The 16,096-nt window shown below is 44.3% G+C and overlaps 1 long non-coding RNA gene across 1 annotated transcript in view; it reads left to right on the top strand.

Moving 5' to 3' along the window:
• Positions 1-7,945: 7,945 nt before the first annotated feature.
• LOC134956854 (uncharacterized) overlaps positions 7,946-16,096 on the top strand; it is a 108,622-nt gene continuing 100,471 nt past the window's right edge. Inside the window, exon 1 of the long non-coding RNA XR_010186235.1 lies at positions 7,946-8,033. This is a non-coding gene — a long non-coding RNA (uncharacterized LOC134956854). The remainder of the gene's footprint in view (positions 8,034-16,096) is intronic.

Raw genomic sequence — 16,096 nt, 5'->3', positions numbered from 1 at the left:
GTCACTACTGTGTTTTAAAGTGTCCAATTTCCGGAAACCAGGAAATTGGGAAGTGACATGGAACAATCAGACAATGACCTTCTCACATAGGGCTGATAAAGAACCCATCAACTCCGAACTTGTACGTAGGATAACCACAAGTGGGAAGTACTTCCGATACAGGTATACACGTGGGAAAAAAAACCATGTGGACTGGAAAGTTGTCACAGCGATACTGTGCACACATCATCCAACCAGATACTTGTGTCGAGTAGATGAAAGAACTGGGGACAGGTTTCTTTATAAGGATTATGTGTGACATGGTATTAATGCATTCTGTCCCCTATGTTCTCCCAGATGATGCATATTTCATATGTGGAAGGAAAGCGTACAAGTGGCTTACTCCGAGCTCTGAAGGAATGTGTTACATAGGCAGAGTACTACCAGAGGTCATGACCATTGCACATGACAAAATGAAATATATTCACCGCAACGCTCAGACTCCTTATACTCATACACACTATGAACACATTGTCAAGAGACACCTCATAGATAGGACAGAGCCCACAGCCTCTGATTTGATTCATGAATCCACCGGGATTCAGACTCTTCTCACATTAGATATCACCCATACTGCCAGAGGAATTATAAATTATAGGTACATCCATGCGCTAGCGAACTTGATAGATAATATCACTGAGATTTATGATGACACCTTCAGGTATACGGGTAGGGAACTACAGGCCTACAAGAAGGAGCTGGTCCAGCACAGGATGGTCTTAAATTACGTCACGGCCGTGACAGGTGGGTATTGTGTTATATATCAATTAATGTTCTATAGGAAACATTAAAGGAGCGCTGTTTACAAATATAAATTCGTTTAATAATAAGTATGGTGGAAAGGACCACCTAAAATAGTTGGTTTAAGAGTTAAAATCAAAGAACAGTGCAAATACAAATGCATATACAATAATCACATTCACAATGAAGGATAAGTTAACTGAAAACGGCCTGTGCGCCAATTATAATTGATATTGCAGTCCACAATGGTGTATTATGCTGATGCCATCCGTACTGATAAGGGCATATATAAGTGTCTCGACAGGTTTATTTGAAAAATCTGCTGATAATTATAGGCAATTGGATTTTGTTTGCTGTTTTTCACCCTTAGCATTAAGATTCGTTACTCTGGCAACTCAATACGGTGTGAAGTGCTGTACTTTTATTACGAACAGTACTGAAGACCCAACGGAGATCATCAATCAAAAGATGGATGAGATCTTGCAGTTGAAGTGGGAGATCAGAAGGAAACACAAACTTACCTTAACGGCTGTGGGTAATGAATTGACCGGATGGATCTCATGGTTGAACCCACTCAAATGGTTCTCTGGGTTAGGAGAGTGGGCACAAAATGTGATTGCAAGCGTGGGAAAGTTTGTCCTCTGTATCCTGGGTGTCGTCATAATTATCGGTCTGATATTCAGATGTGTTCGAATTTTGACGCAGCGAAAACATAAGACAAATTTGATGAGTCTAAGGCGCGAGGGCGTTGTAACAGCAGCAGATTTTATATATGACCCAACCATAGAAACAGTGTTGTGATAAGGAATGTAAATGAATTTCATGGCCTGTTTCTTTCACCATCTTTCTGTTTTCCCCTCTACCCAGAGATCTACAATCCGGAAATGACATCAGTGTACCCTAAATTTATGTGAATGTATGTTTATATGTCTTACCCTCATCTCTGCAAACTTCAGTTAATAACACACATAGCCGATAAACTTTATCCAAACATAATGGCATACACATACATCTCCCCACATGTTTCATCAGATAAATGTGCTCCCCATTTACTATTATAAGAAGCCGAACAAGGCGAGGGCTAATGGCCCTTGCCTAGAAAGAGCTTGGTAATGTTTGTTTGCTCATGTACAGACCCTTAATACGGGATGAGAAGGATTAAATGTATACTTCGCAGTACCATACGGCACGATGATACATCTCCCTCAGACATTTACTCATACATACACACTTTTTCCTATCCCACTAGGCTATATGTTTCCCACCTACAACTCTTCCTCCTGTTACTCGAATGTTGTACATATTGTAAATGTAATATTTTCAGTATTATTAGTAATGTGTGGCAGTTATTGTTTACTGCCAAAGGGTGGACTGTCGAAGTCGAAAATATTATACCCACATCCAACACGTGCAAACACCACACAGACAGGCCTCCGTGCGTGTGCTTGTTCTGCTGTGAATGCACATTCCCGCACGCTGCATACATTGGCTCACGAAGCCCTGCGTATTAGCGCGTGGTATGGGTAAATACAGTAGCATACGCATTTGCATAGAGAAGCCACAAAGACATACCTGATATTTTATCCACATAGTGCATAATTTACACATAGTCTACACACACCACACCAGCAAGTTACATTTACTTCAGAAATAGAACAATAGAAATATCCAGCTTTACAGGATGTGAGGGGACAGAATTAGGTTAGGACATAGTGTTTGGTATCCAGATGTACAGTATTTCAAGGGCTACATTCCGATCGCAGTTTGCAGATTATAGCATGCTCCTGCGAATAGATATGCACAAGAATACAATATTCATATCATACTGTAATTACTGTACTCCTGATATTCGGCGGGAACCCAGTGGAGGACACCTGCAAGTACATCTGGACCAAGCATCGCCCACCTATTCAAACTAACCTATGACCCCTCACGTACTGTAAATGACCAGCCCTTTGACCTATGAAAGAAGAGCTTACAGTTTCCTTTGTATTATGTTTTGGACTATTGTATAAAAGAACGGCCTCCTGGCCGGTCCCAGTCTAATTCTCTGAAGGTCATCTTGCTAGACTGACTGAGGACCGGATCCGGGTGGCACAGGCGAACAAACGTATGTACTATTGGTTGTAGCTCTTCTCTTGTATTATTGTTGTATTTCTGTGTGTATCACCTTTTAGTAAATATTTGTTGCTGCATTGTACCACAACATAACATATACAATTGGTGTCACATTCCATTCCTGTTAGGGGTTTAAAGTGTATTAAGCCACACGTGTAGCTGCATTGTGCTCACAACATGTCGGCGTGCCTACGCAACGTGCGTACATTCCATAGAGGTTTATTGCATACATTTAGCGGCCACAGATGCCCGAACCCTTGTGTAATAAGGTACTGCTTTTTCCTGAAAGTTAAACGAACTTAACAGCCCTCTGGAACATATTACAGCCTTAGCACCAAATTGAATTGTCCCCTTAAAGTCAGACATACACATTATTGCTATTAGTGTTCACACAATGGCTTGTGTCACTGAGGGACATGAGAAGGAAGTTCAGGTTTGTTAGCTTTTTAGATGCAATACAGTGCCAGATTAAGGTCCGCATGGGCCTGGAACTGAAATTTAGGAAGGGCCTATTGTGTGCCTCGGCAGGAGGTGTGACAAGCGCTGCAGTGGTGTGATTAGTGATGTGGGGGTGTGACCAGTGTGGTGTGGCTGTGATCTAAATAGGGTGTGTGGCTATCCCGATGGATGTCAAAGCTAGTGCCCCAATGCCTACCTTCAACCACTTAATAGTGACGCTATAACAAGAAAAAGTTTGTAACCACCATATAATACAAAGAATCAGTGACCACCATATGATACAGAAAGCATCTCAGTGACCACCTTATGATACCTAGAGCATCTAAGTGACCAGCATCTAATACAGAGAGCATCGCAGTGACCGCCATATGATACAGAGAGTTGTATCAACATGCAAAGAAGATGGAAAGGGGAGAAACAATGGGGCAAAACAGAGCAAGTGTGGAAAGATTAGAAAAGAGGGGGGCAATACAGAGGAGACAAGGAAAGGGGAGCAGAGACGGGCAAAACAGAGCAAACAGGGAACTGAGGGCTCATGAGACACAGTTACTGATACAGATACTTATTGACACAGACACCACTTACCGACACGGGCATCTCTTACTGACACAGGCACACTTGCAGACAGACACCGCTTACCAATAGACACCCCTTACTGACACAAATACAGATATAGACTGAAGACCTTACTGACACACAGACCACCTACTGACACAGACTTACTGATACAACTTACTGACACCTACACAGACACCTCTTACTGACACAGACACAGCTTACTGATAGATATCACTTATGGATACAGGCACCCCTTACTGACATATTCCACTTACTGATACACCTTACGAACACAAACATTTATTGACACAGACACCACTTACTGACAGATGGCACTTACGGACACAGACACCGCTTATTGGCACATAAATACTTAATAACAGACACCCCTTACTGACAAAGATACAACTTAGTGACACAAACAATCTTACTGGCAGGGACAGGGATGCCATCAGATATTGTGGGGCCTGGGACAGAAAAAATAGGTACCCCCCCCCCCCCCCGACCCACATAGCCTCACACATGCATATGCTGCCCCATAGCCATATTTCCCTCTGTCTCTGTTACATCCCCCACATTACCCTCTGCCTCAGTGACATGGCCACATTGACCTGACTCTCAGTGTCCCCCCCTCGCCACATTCCCCTGTCTCTCAGTGACTGCTCCCACATTCCTCCCTGTGTCAGTGACACCCCATTTTCCTGTCTCTCAGCGACCCTCCTCCCCACATTGCCCTGTCTCTCAGTGACCCCCCAAACATTCCCCTCTGTCTCTCAGTGACCACCACAGACGCACTCACATTCCCCTCTGTTTCTCAGTGACATTCCCCCTCACACACTCACATTCCCCTCTCGGTGGCAACATTAATACAAAGGTCCTCACCAGTGAAAAGATGCGGCCTGCTGAGCACTGTCCTGGCCCAGGAACATCTCAGGCATCCACAGATTACACATGGTACAATGCCAGGCTGTCTGGGAGTACAAGAGAGGGTGGTTACTGGGCCACATCTAAGCTGGAAGATAAGCTCTGCGCGGCCGGGCCAGAGCTTAAGAGCAGTGTCAACCCTACTATAGGAGCCAGAGGTAGCCCCCCTTTCCACCCTGGCCAGGTACTCCTGTCTGGCAGTCCCCCCACCCCTGATGGCAGCCCTGAACATTGATATCCCTTACTGACAGATACCACTTACTGACACAGACTCCACTTACCTATACAGACATCTCTAATGGACACAAATAGCCCTTACGGACACACAGACACCTCTTACTGACATAGACACCCCTTACTGACAGACACACTGACACAAACACACTGATATACACTTACTGACACACCTTACTGACACACACACATACAGACACTCCTTACTGATACAAACATTTAGTGACAGATACCACTTAATAACACAGAACCCTTACTGACACAGACGCCACTTACCGACACAGATGCCACATATTGGAACATACAAAGTTACTGACAGGCATGCCTTACTGACACAGATACAACTTACTGACACAGACCACTTACTGAGGCACCACATACTGTCACAGACACACTTACTGAGACACCCCTTACTGACACAGACACTACTTACGGACAGATAACTTACTGGCACATACATACTTACTAACACACACCCCTTACTGACACAGGTACAACTTACTGATACCCCTTACAGAAACACACAACACAGATACCGCTTACTAACACAGATAAACTAACTGCCTCAGACACCACTTACTGACAGACACTACTGACACACACAACACAAACTTACTGACACAGTCACCACTTACTGATAGACATTACTTACTGACATACACGCACAACACAGACACTACTTACTGACACACACAGATACAACACAATACTTACTGACACAGACACCACTTACTGACAGACACTACTTACTGACACACACACAAGGCAAAATGTACTGACACAGATACCATTTATTGACAGACACTACTTACTGACACACACACACAACAAAAAACGTACTGACAGACACTACTTACTAACACACACACACACACACACACACACACACACACACACACACACAAAACTTACTGACACACACACAACATAAAACTTACTGGCACACACCACTTACTGACAGACAATACTTACTGACACCAGTGGCGTAAGTTCCTTCCAAGTACCCCCCACCCCCTCCACAGCATTGGTGACACCCATATGCTAGTGATAGCATCGTCACCTCCATATTGTAACAACAGCATCGGGGAACCACAGATACTACAGACAGCGTTAGTGGTCTCCATATGCTATATCCCTCAATCTAATAAAAAAAAATCTAACAACAGTTTGGATTTATCTTTGGAGTATCAAGCCAAGCGAAGTGTGTAGAAGAAAGGGCATGGAAAAATGCAACAAAAAGTCAATTTAACCCCTTCCACAGATCAAAAATATACTCATCCTTTTTTTTTTTTGGGGGGGGGGGGGGGGGGTACAGGGTGACACACACACACAGAGGTGGAGAGTGTACAGTGTGACATACACGGAGGGACTGGGAGCACAGGGTGTCAAACACAAAGGTGTAGGAGGTGTAAACTGTGCCATGCACGGGGGGTATGGGGGTACAAAATGTCATACACACAGGGTAGGGGGATGCAGGGTGACATACACACAAAGGTAGCAGGTACAGGATACAGGGGGTCACAGGGAGGTACACACACACACACACACACACACACACACACACACACACACAGTGGTATGGGTACAGGGCAGTAACACACAGGAGTGGGGGGTAGCTGGGTACAGGACTACCCGGTCACTCACTGCACTGTGTCCAATCCCAACCTTGCAAGTGGTGAGCTGTATGGTGTCATTGGGAGGTCCATGGATCCAGGTGCAGGTCGAAGAGGATGCCAGCGGCAGGAGGATCCACGCTGGATGCGGAGCTCACCAAGCTCCAGTTGCTATGCTGTCCTATGGTGCCGTCCTGCCTCTAGTGTGAGGAGGAGTTTAGAACACTGGAACAGTATTTGCTATGGAGAGGCCGACCTCTGTTTCACCGCAGCTGCTGGAGGAGGGAGAATGTCGGGCCTGCTCGGGAGGAGGGCAGCAGCTTAGTGAACTGCCCTGCCGGCGGCTGCCCGAACGGAGCGGCATGTTTATATTAGTCAGCCAGGCGAGCCTTGCTTGGCACCTGCACTCCCCCCCGCTGCAGACTCAGAGCTGTCCTGCCAGCTGCTGCCCGATCTCAGCTGAGACAGGCAGCTAAAATCATAACAGAGCCGCCGGCAGGTGCCCCTACCTACCACCACCATCACTCTAAGGGCCGGCTCTGAGACCGCGGCGGCACAACAGCGGTGACGAGATCCCGGAACTCTACTCTGACAACAGTAGCAACGGCAGGTGTGCTACCGCTCAGCGCTCACTGCTGAAGTGGTCAGCGGCGCGCCAGTTACACACACAGCAGTTAAAGATGGATTCATATATGGATTCATCTATAACCTCAGTGCCTGCTCTTCTATGCCCCTCTGATGGCAAATGTCTCCATTGCCTCTGGGAGTTACGCCACTGACTGACACATACACACAACACTTACTGACACAGATAGTACATACTGACAGACACTACTTATTGACACACAAACACACAACTTACTGACACACACCACTTACTGACACATATAGCACATACTGACAGACACTATTTACTGACACACACCACAAAACCTACTGACACACACCACTTACTGACACAGATAGCACATACTGACAGATACTATTTACTGACACACACAACACAAAACTTACTGACACACACCACTTACTGGCAGACACTACTTACTGACACACACATGCAACACTTACTGACATAAACACCACTTACAGAGGAGACCTCAGGGCCTGGTGTGGAAGACAGCTCTCCTAAAGGCAGCAGCCCCTCCCCCTCTTTCATGAGGCATTTTCATGTTGGGAAGCTGCAGCAGGGGGTGACAAGCAAAGGACGTATTTCGGATTGGCAGGGGGCGGAGCCTCGGGTGAATGGGGCGGAGCTTCCGGCGGACCCGGGGTGGAGCTTCAGGCGGACCCAGGGGCCAAGCCTCAGGCTCAGATGGATATAGAAAAGGAAAGCCACTGGCAGTGGTATGTTTAGTTACTAGTCAGTGCTGTGGTGGGGGTGAATGGGCAGCCGGAGGTGAGTGCGCTGCTGTGTGTGATGACAGGAAATATATTTTTTCCTGTCCCCACTGGCTGCACTGCACTGCAGGGAGGTCTGTGGGCCTATTTTCAATGGGAGGCTTGGAGCTGCAGCTCCATCCGCCCCATTGTTAATCCGGACCTGATGCAATAGTGTGTATGCAACAAATGTTTTATCTTCGCACGGCGTGCATGTTATATATTATGATATTGAGAATGTGTCTGCATGTGTTCAAATTAGTATAGTTTATTGGCAGGTTTAAAACTCCTTGCAGTTTTCCAAACAAGCCAGTGCTAAAGGTAAGTGTTGGGAATTTGTTTTTTCAAAATGTTAAGGAATGTAAATCACAGTAAAAGCTCACTGTGAAGTTGTATTAGGGCTATGGCATTTTTATCCACTGTTTACTAAGAGTCTCAATTTTTAGGTTTATCTGGGTGTAATATAAAATGCTGGTGTCGGGGATGCTGGCTGTCAAAATACCCTCCCCAATACCCCTTAACCTTCCCTTCCCGCAGCCTAACCTTAACCCCCCCCCCCCCCCCCCCCCACACACACACACACACACTCCCTGTAGCCTAACCTAACCCTTTATTCCCTACAGCCTAACCCTAACCCTCCCTGGGGGTGCCTGAACCTACCCTCAACCTCCCTTGGGGTAACAGTGAGAGTCCGCCGGTCGGGATTCCGGCATCTGCATTTTGTTTGGTATTGGAGTTCTGGCGTCAGCATTATGACCCGATCCCAGTTATCTAGTTTAGCAGTATTACAGCCTTTCCATATTTATTTGTGTTGCCCTGTATGTACTGTATGTGCTCCTGGATATTTCAGGTATGTTTCAACCCCTTCCCCAATATTACAGTATTTAAAATAGAGATGTGCGGCGGGCACGTTTCGTGTTTTGGTTTTGGTTCTGGTTCCATGCTCATGTTTTGGATATGATTTGGTTTTGCCAAAACCACCCTTTCGTGTTTTGGTTTTGGATGATTCTTTTAAAAAAACATAAAAACATCTAAAATCACAGAATTTGGGGGTAATTTTGATCCTACGGTATTATTACCTCAATAACATTCATTTCCACTTATTTCCAGTCTATTCTGAACACTTCACACCTCACAATATTGTCTTTAGGCCAAAAGGCTGCACCAAGGTGGCTGTATGACTAAGCTAAGCGACACAAGTGTGCGGCACAAACACCTGGCCCATCTAGGAGTGCCACTGCAGTGGCAGAAAGGAAGGCAGATTTAAAAAATAGGCCCCAAACAGCACATCATGCAAAGAAGAAAAAGAGGTGCAATGAGGGAGCTGTATGACTAAGCTAAGCGACACAGGTGTGCGGCACAAACACCTGGCCCATCTAGGAGTGGCACTGCAGTGGCAGACAGGATGGCATTTAAAAAAAATTGTCCCCAAACAGCACATCATGCAAAGAAGTAAAAGAGGTGCAATGAGGCAGCTCTATGACTTAGCTAAGCGATACAAGTGTGTGGCACAAACACCTGGCCCATCTAGGAGTGGCGCTGTAATGTCATACAGGATGGCACTTTAAAAAAATAGGCCCCAAACAGCACATCATGCAGAGAAGTAAAAGAGGTGCAATGAGGTAGCTGTATGGCTAAGATAAGTGACACAAGTGTGAGGCACAGACACCTGGCCCATCTAGGGTTGGCACTGCAGTCCCACTGCACTATTGGCGGATATTGGACGCACGTCTAACACCAACATAGCTGTCAAGGCCTCAGTTATCCGCTTTGCAACAGGATGACTGCTGTCATATTTCATCTTCCTCACAAAGGACTATTGGACAGTCATTTGCTTAGTTGAAGGTCTTCCGAATTCCCCACTTGAATGATGATCGATTCCCAGCAGCAACAACAGCAGCGGCAGCAGCAGAAGTAGGAGGAAGTGGTTCTTGATCTTTCCCTATTTTATCCTCCAAATTTTTGTTCTCCATTATTTTTCTGGAGTGATATAACAAAATGCAGCAAAGGAGAGCATACCTCTATACCAAACTGGGCAAACCCTGTAAAAATTATTTGAATTAAATATTAATAACCCCTTTATTTGGAGTAAATAATATACAGCACAGGACCGCACCACTGAACTTATATGGCAGCACCACTGGACTGGACTTATACAGCAGTACCACTGGACTGGATTTATATGGCAGTACCACTGGACTTATACGGCAGTACTACTGGAAATATATGGCAGAATCACTGGACTTATATGGCAGTATCACTGGACTGGATTTATGCGCCAGTACCACTGGATTTATATGGCAGTACCACTGGACTGGATTTATACGGCAGTATCACTGGAATTACACGGCACTATCACTGGAATTATACGGCAGTATCACTGGAATTATACGGCACTATCACATTATACTGCAGTACCACTGGACTGGATTTATACGGCTGTATCACTAGATTTATATGCCAGCACCACTGGAATTATATGGCAGTATCACTGTATTTATACGCCAGTACCACTGGAATTATACGTCAGTATCACTGGATTTATACGGCAGTATCACTGGAATTATATGGCAGTACCATTGGACATGTACGGCAGTATCACTGGAATTATATGGCAGTACCACTGGACTTATATGGCAGTATCACTGTACTGAATTTGTACGGCAGTACCACTGGACATATACGGCAGTATCACTGGACTGGATTAATACACCAGTACCACTGGATTTATACACCAGTACCATTGGACATATACGGCAGTATCACTGGACTGGATTAATACACCAGTACCACTGGATTTATACTTAATCTAATGGGGATAGTTCCGCAACAGGTTATTATTACAGACATTGACCGATATTAGATCTAAGTCTGTGACCGACTTTAGACTGATAATGTACACTGAGTGTACTAAACCAATTACACGTCGGTGGTGCTCCCAGAGTCAGTAGGTTTTTCCACTGGATTTATACACCAGTACCATTGGACATATACGGCAGTATCACTGGACATATACGGCAGTATCACTGGACTGGATTTATACGCCAGTACCACTGGATTTATACGGCAGTACCATTGGACATATACGGCAGTATCACTGGAATTATATGGCAGTACCACTGGACATATACGCCAGTATCACTGGATTTATACGGCAGTACTGCTGGACATATACGGCAGTATCACTGGACATATACAGCAGTATCACTGGACATATATGGCAGTATTACTGGACATATACGGCAGTACCACTGGACTGGATTTATACAGCAGTATCACTGGATTTATACGGAAGTACCACTGGACATATATGGCAGTATCACTGGACATTTACAGAAATATCACTGGACTTATAAGGCAGTACCACTGGACTTATACGGCAGCACAGGGACACCACCACTGGACTGATGCAGGACAACACAGCACCACTGCAATGGACTAGACTTGTACAGCAGCACTGGACATATGGCAGCAGAGGACACCACCACTGTGACTGGACTGATGCAGCACAAGACGCCGCTACTGGATGGATGCAGCACAACACAGCACCACTGGACTGGACTTATACAGCAGCACTGGACATATGGCAGCAGAGGACACCACTACTGTGACTGGACTGATATAGCACAAGACACTACCACTGGACTTATGCAGGACAACACAGCACCACTGCACTGGACTTATACAGCAACACTGGACATATGGTAGCAGAGTACACCACGACTGTGACTGGACTGATGCAGCATAAGACACTACACTGGACTGAGCAGCACAAGACAGCACTTGAATTGCCACCCGACTTTCTCTCCCGCACAGACACTGAGGACAGAGACACATCCTCTCGCTACACTCTCCAATGCCGGAGTGAAAATGGCGGCGACGCGCAACTCCTTAGATGGAATCCAAAACCCGCGAGAATCCGACAGCAGGATGATGATGTTTTGCCTCGTTCTGCTTTACGAGTCAGGCGGGAAAACCAGAGCTCGGATCCGGGCTCGGGTAGTGAAGACCGGTAGGCTTTGGTTCTCAGGGAACAGAACCCGCTCATCTCTAATTTAAAGTAGCAATGTTTGCATGGATACCATGGTTTCAGTTGTTGAATGTGTTTACACTTGCTAGCACTAGCCTTTGAATAGATTACAAGTGTAAACAAATCAATACTGTGCACAGAATATTGATTATTATTGGGAGACATGTTTGTCAAGGTTACATGCATTTACTATGCAGATAAACAAGATGTGGCTATTCTTTCTATGTATAATAATTCCAATGTATTTCATTGAAGGATATAATTTTCCTTTAAAGCCTATTTTTATGGTAAATCACCCCCAGCTCCTGGCATCCCTTTTCTATTGAAGTCAGACATTATAAGCATAATAGTACCTTGCTTTGGATATATTGTTGATTATTTGACGAGTGAATGCATTAGCAGTGTTTGTAATTCTAGGTAGATCAGAGTCAGGGTCGTTAATTAAATTTTCCACAACACTGTTGCTGGATCCATACAAAGGAACATTTGCACTCAAAATCATCCTAATTTGTGAGTTCAAACTTCAAAGCAAAAGTATGCCACAAATCCACACACAGAATATGTCAGCACTGTGAAATATTTGTTGCAAATCAGCAATTTAGTTTGAAAAAGGCGATTGAAAAAGTCATTGAGTCAGTTAATTACAGTTTCTTTTTGTCACGTCAGGAACTTCACAAAAGGAAATATTCATGAGGATTTTACACTTCTTTAGTTTAATGGGGCAAGTTGAATATTTAGAAATCTAATGCAAAGATTTAGTTAATGTATTGTGTTCCAGAAAGCTGCATTGCAGTAATCACCAGGAAAGGATGGACAAGAGCTTTGGTTAAGGCAGAAGTGAAGTTTGCCAAACCTAAGTTATTAACAGAAACTGGGCCACTGAGAACTGGGCAAACCCATTACTTGGGCGATGGGGAGGGGAGATGGCCACTGTAGTTGTGGAGGAGACACTTTATTGTGGTATATTTTCCTATGGTGCATGACACACAGCACATGTAGAGGAAGGCATCTTTATGTGTTTAGGCACTTTGGGGGTCATTCCGAGTTGATCGCATGTAGCAACTTTTTGCTGCCCATGTGATCAACTAGACACCGCCTATGGGGGAGTGTATATCTGCATAGCAGGGCTGCGAACGCTTGTGCAGCCCTGCTATGCAAAAAAAGTTTCCTGTAAAAGAAGCCCAGGGTAAGAGTTACTTACCCTGTGTGATCGTTCCAGCGATGCAGGTCCCGGAATTTACGTCAGACATCCGCCCTCCAAACGCCTGGACACGCCTGCGTTGGACTCACCACTCCGAAAATGGTGAGTTGCCGCCTAGATCCACCTCCCTCCTGTCAATCTTCTTGCAGTTGCCGCTGCGACCGCTTTCTTCATTCAAAGCGGCCGCCTCACATACGCAGTTCCAACCCTATCACACGGCTGCGAGGAAGTGCAGCGTGCGATCGAGTCGGAATGACCCCCTTTGTGCCCACCCACACTCTTGGCGCCTTTGACTGGCAAGAGAGAAAATTACATATCCCCCTTCATGTTAGCGGGCCATGTATGAAAGCCATTATGGGCTCCTTGAGTCTTTGCAGAGAGTTAGTCTCAGCCCTCTGCCTTTACTCCCTGATTCTTCTGTCACTCTTTGACCACCAAAAATAAGGAATCAGAATGACAAAAGGATTGTTTAATAATGAATGAATATGGGAAGTAAACCATAGCATCAGCCAGGGATGTTTTTTCCCCCCACTGGGATCCTATTTGGACAGTATTAAATAAATGTGCCTTAAGCTGTATTTTTCCTACATAATTATTTGCAGATGATCATCTTTTTAATAAAGGAACTAATACAATGAAAATGACCATGTATGTAAAAACTAATAAAGAATATACATTATTATAGCAATGTGTAATACTGTTTGGAAGAAAAATGATACATTTCATGCTGCATTAATCCTCCAGGCACCCTACAAGAAGGAAAAGAGTGACAGTCTGATGCTCCAGGGTGTTCTCAGTGCAAAGAATGTGTAGCCCCTTGGCTTTACACCCCGGCCGGTGTCACCTGGCACTCACCCCTCGTTACAGCTTTGATCTTGCATACAGATGTAGCCATGATCATCTCTTAAGCAAAGCAGCATGCAGTAACTTGGCTTGCTGCATTGCATGCCAGGCTGCGACTATCCGCAGCCAGCGATCGCTCCATTAATTCCTAAAGGAATTAATAAACCGATTGCCGGCTGCAAATAGTTGTGATGCAACAGGCCACAACGCAGTAAGATAAGAATGGCTCAATCAGGAACTGCCCAATCAGAACTCTAAATACACCTGTGCTCTCTGCCAAGTATAGCACTTTATCTCTGAGTTACACTTTCATCTAAAACTGTGGTAAGCAGAGCTTACTGCTGTTTAATAAGTCGCCAGCAGGTCACTGTCACCATACTTGTGTATAGGGAAGCTTAATTAACTGAAACTAGGGGGTCCGCACTCCACAGAAGACATCAGAGATTTCTTGCATAGTGCAATGCTGTGAAAAGCCCTTTTATCACTGGTGACAGATGATAAAGGGCTTTTCAGAGCTTTTCTGTCCTAAAATGATGCTTTTTACCATAAGAAGGTACAGTTATAAGCACCATCAAGATATGGAGCATCTTAACATCCAATAACACAATAAGTGCATACATTCAATTATTACAAACGTGATACATATTTATGTAATAATTACCTGTATTTCTGAATTGTGACATTTATGTAGCAAATTAGAAGCAAAAAAAAAAATTATAAAAAAAAAAAATTGCCTTTATGCTTTGTGCCAATACAATATGGTCACAGATCAGAGAAATATCGAAACTTTAATAAAGATTAATATAATAATGTAAGATAAGAATACATTTTAAAACATACAGTAAGGCTACACTTTTTATAAATGACAGCAATCCATGCTGACTTCTAATAAAACAGCAGGAAACTAGCTATACTTGGTCTGATTGCGCCGGTCACATGACCGCATCTCGGTCTGACCACGATACTCAGTTCTAGCACTGACCACCAGATTACTGTCCATCCCCACTACACACATGGGAATTTGGCCGCTCACACAGGCTGGTAGATGGTATCTGCTGACTGGGTATTGTATATAGCCATGCTCAGTTACAATCAGAATGATTACAATTGGATCATTAATGGCCACTGTAATTTGGGACTTGATTTGAAAATATCCAGACAATTGCCTAATGTAACTGGTGATTATGTATTGTGTGGTCAGCATAATACTGCAAAGCAAGAGGGCTGTTATTCTTCATAATACACATATTACCAATGTATACTGGTTAGTACATCATAATAGATTGTTATTTAGATAGTATTAGCAGGAGTTTAGATATTTATGTCACCTTTGCACATACTGTATAAATATTAGAGATGTGCGGCTGGCACTTTTCGTGTTCTGGTTTTGGTTCTAATTACACTTTCGTGTTTTGGTTTTGGTTTTTGATCTGGATGATTTTTTAAAAAAACATAAAAACAGCTAAAATCACAAAATTTGGGGGTAATTTTGCTCCTATGGTATTATTACCTTAATAACATTCATTTCCAGTCTATTCTGAACACCTCACACCTCACATTATTGTTTTTAGGCCAAAAGGTTGTACCAAGGTTGCTGGATGACTAAGCTAAGCGACACAAGTGGACAACACAAACAATTGGCCCATCTAGGCATGGCACTGCAGTGGCAGACAGGAAGGCAGATATAAAAAAAAGGCCCCAAACAGCACATCATGCAAAGATGTAGAAGAAGTGCAATGAGGTAGCTGTATGACTAAGCCAAGCGACACAAACAATTGGCCCATCTAGGAGTGGCACTGCAGTGGCAGACAGGAGGGCAGATATCAAGAAACGCCCCTGATGCAAAGAAGAAAAAAATGCACATTCCGTGTCGTAAATGGCATATTGGCAAGTTTACGTTTCTCCTCAGACCATTTAAATTTCTTTTTTTGGGGTCTTTTTACTGAACTTTGGCTT

Source organism: Pseudophryne corroboree, chromosome 9 (assembly GCF_028390025.1).
Source record: "Pseudophryne corroboree isolate aPseCor3 chromosome 9, aPseCor3.hap2, whole genome shotgun sequence".
NCBI classification, from domain to species: domain Eukaryota; kingdom Metazoa; phylum Chordata; class Amphibia; order Anura; family Myobatrachidae; genus Pseudophryne; species Pseudophryne corroboree.
This window is presented reverse-complemented; position numbering and strand designations above follow the sequence as displayed.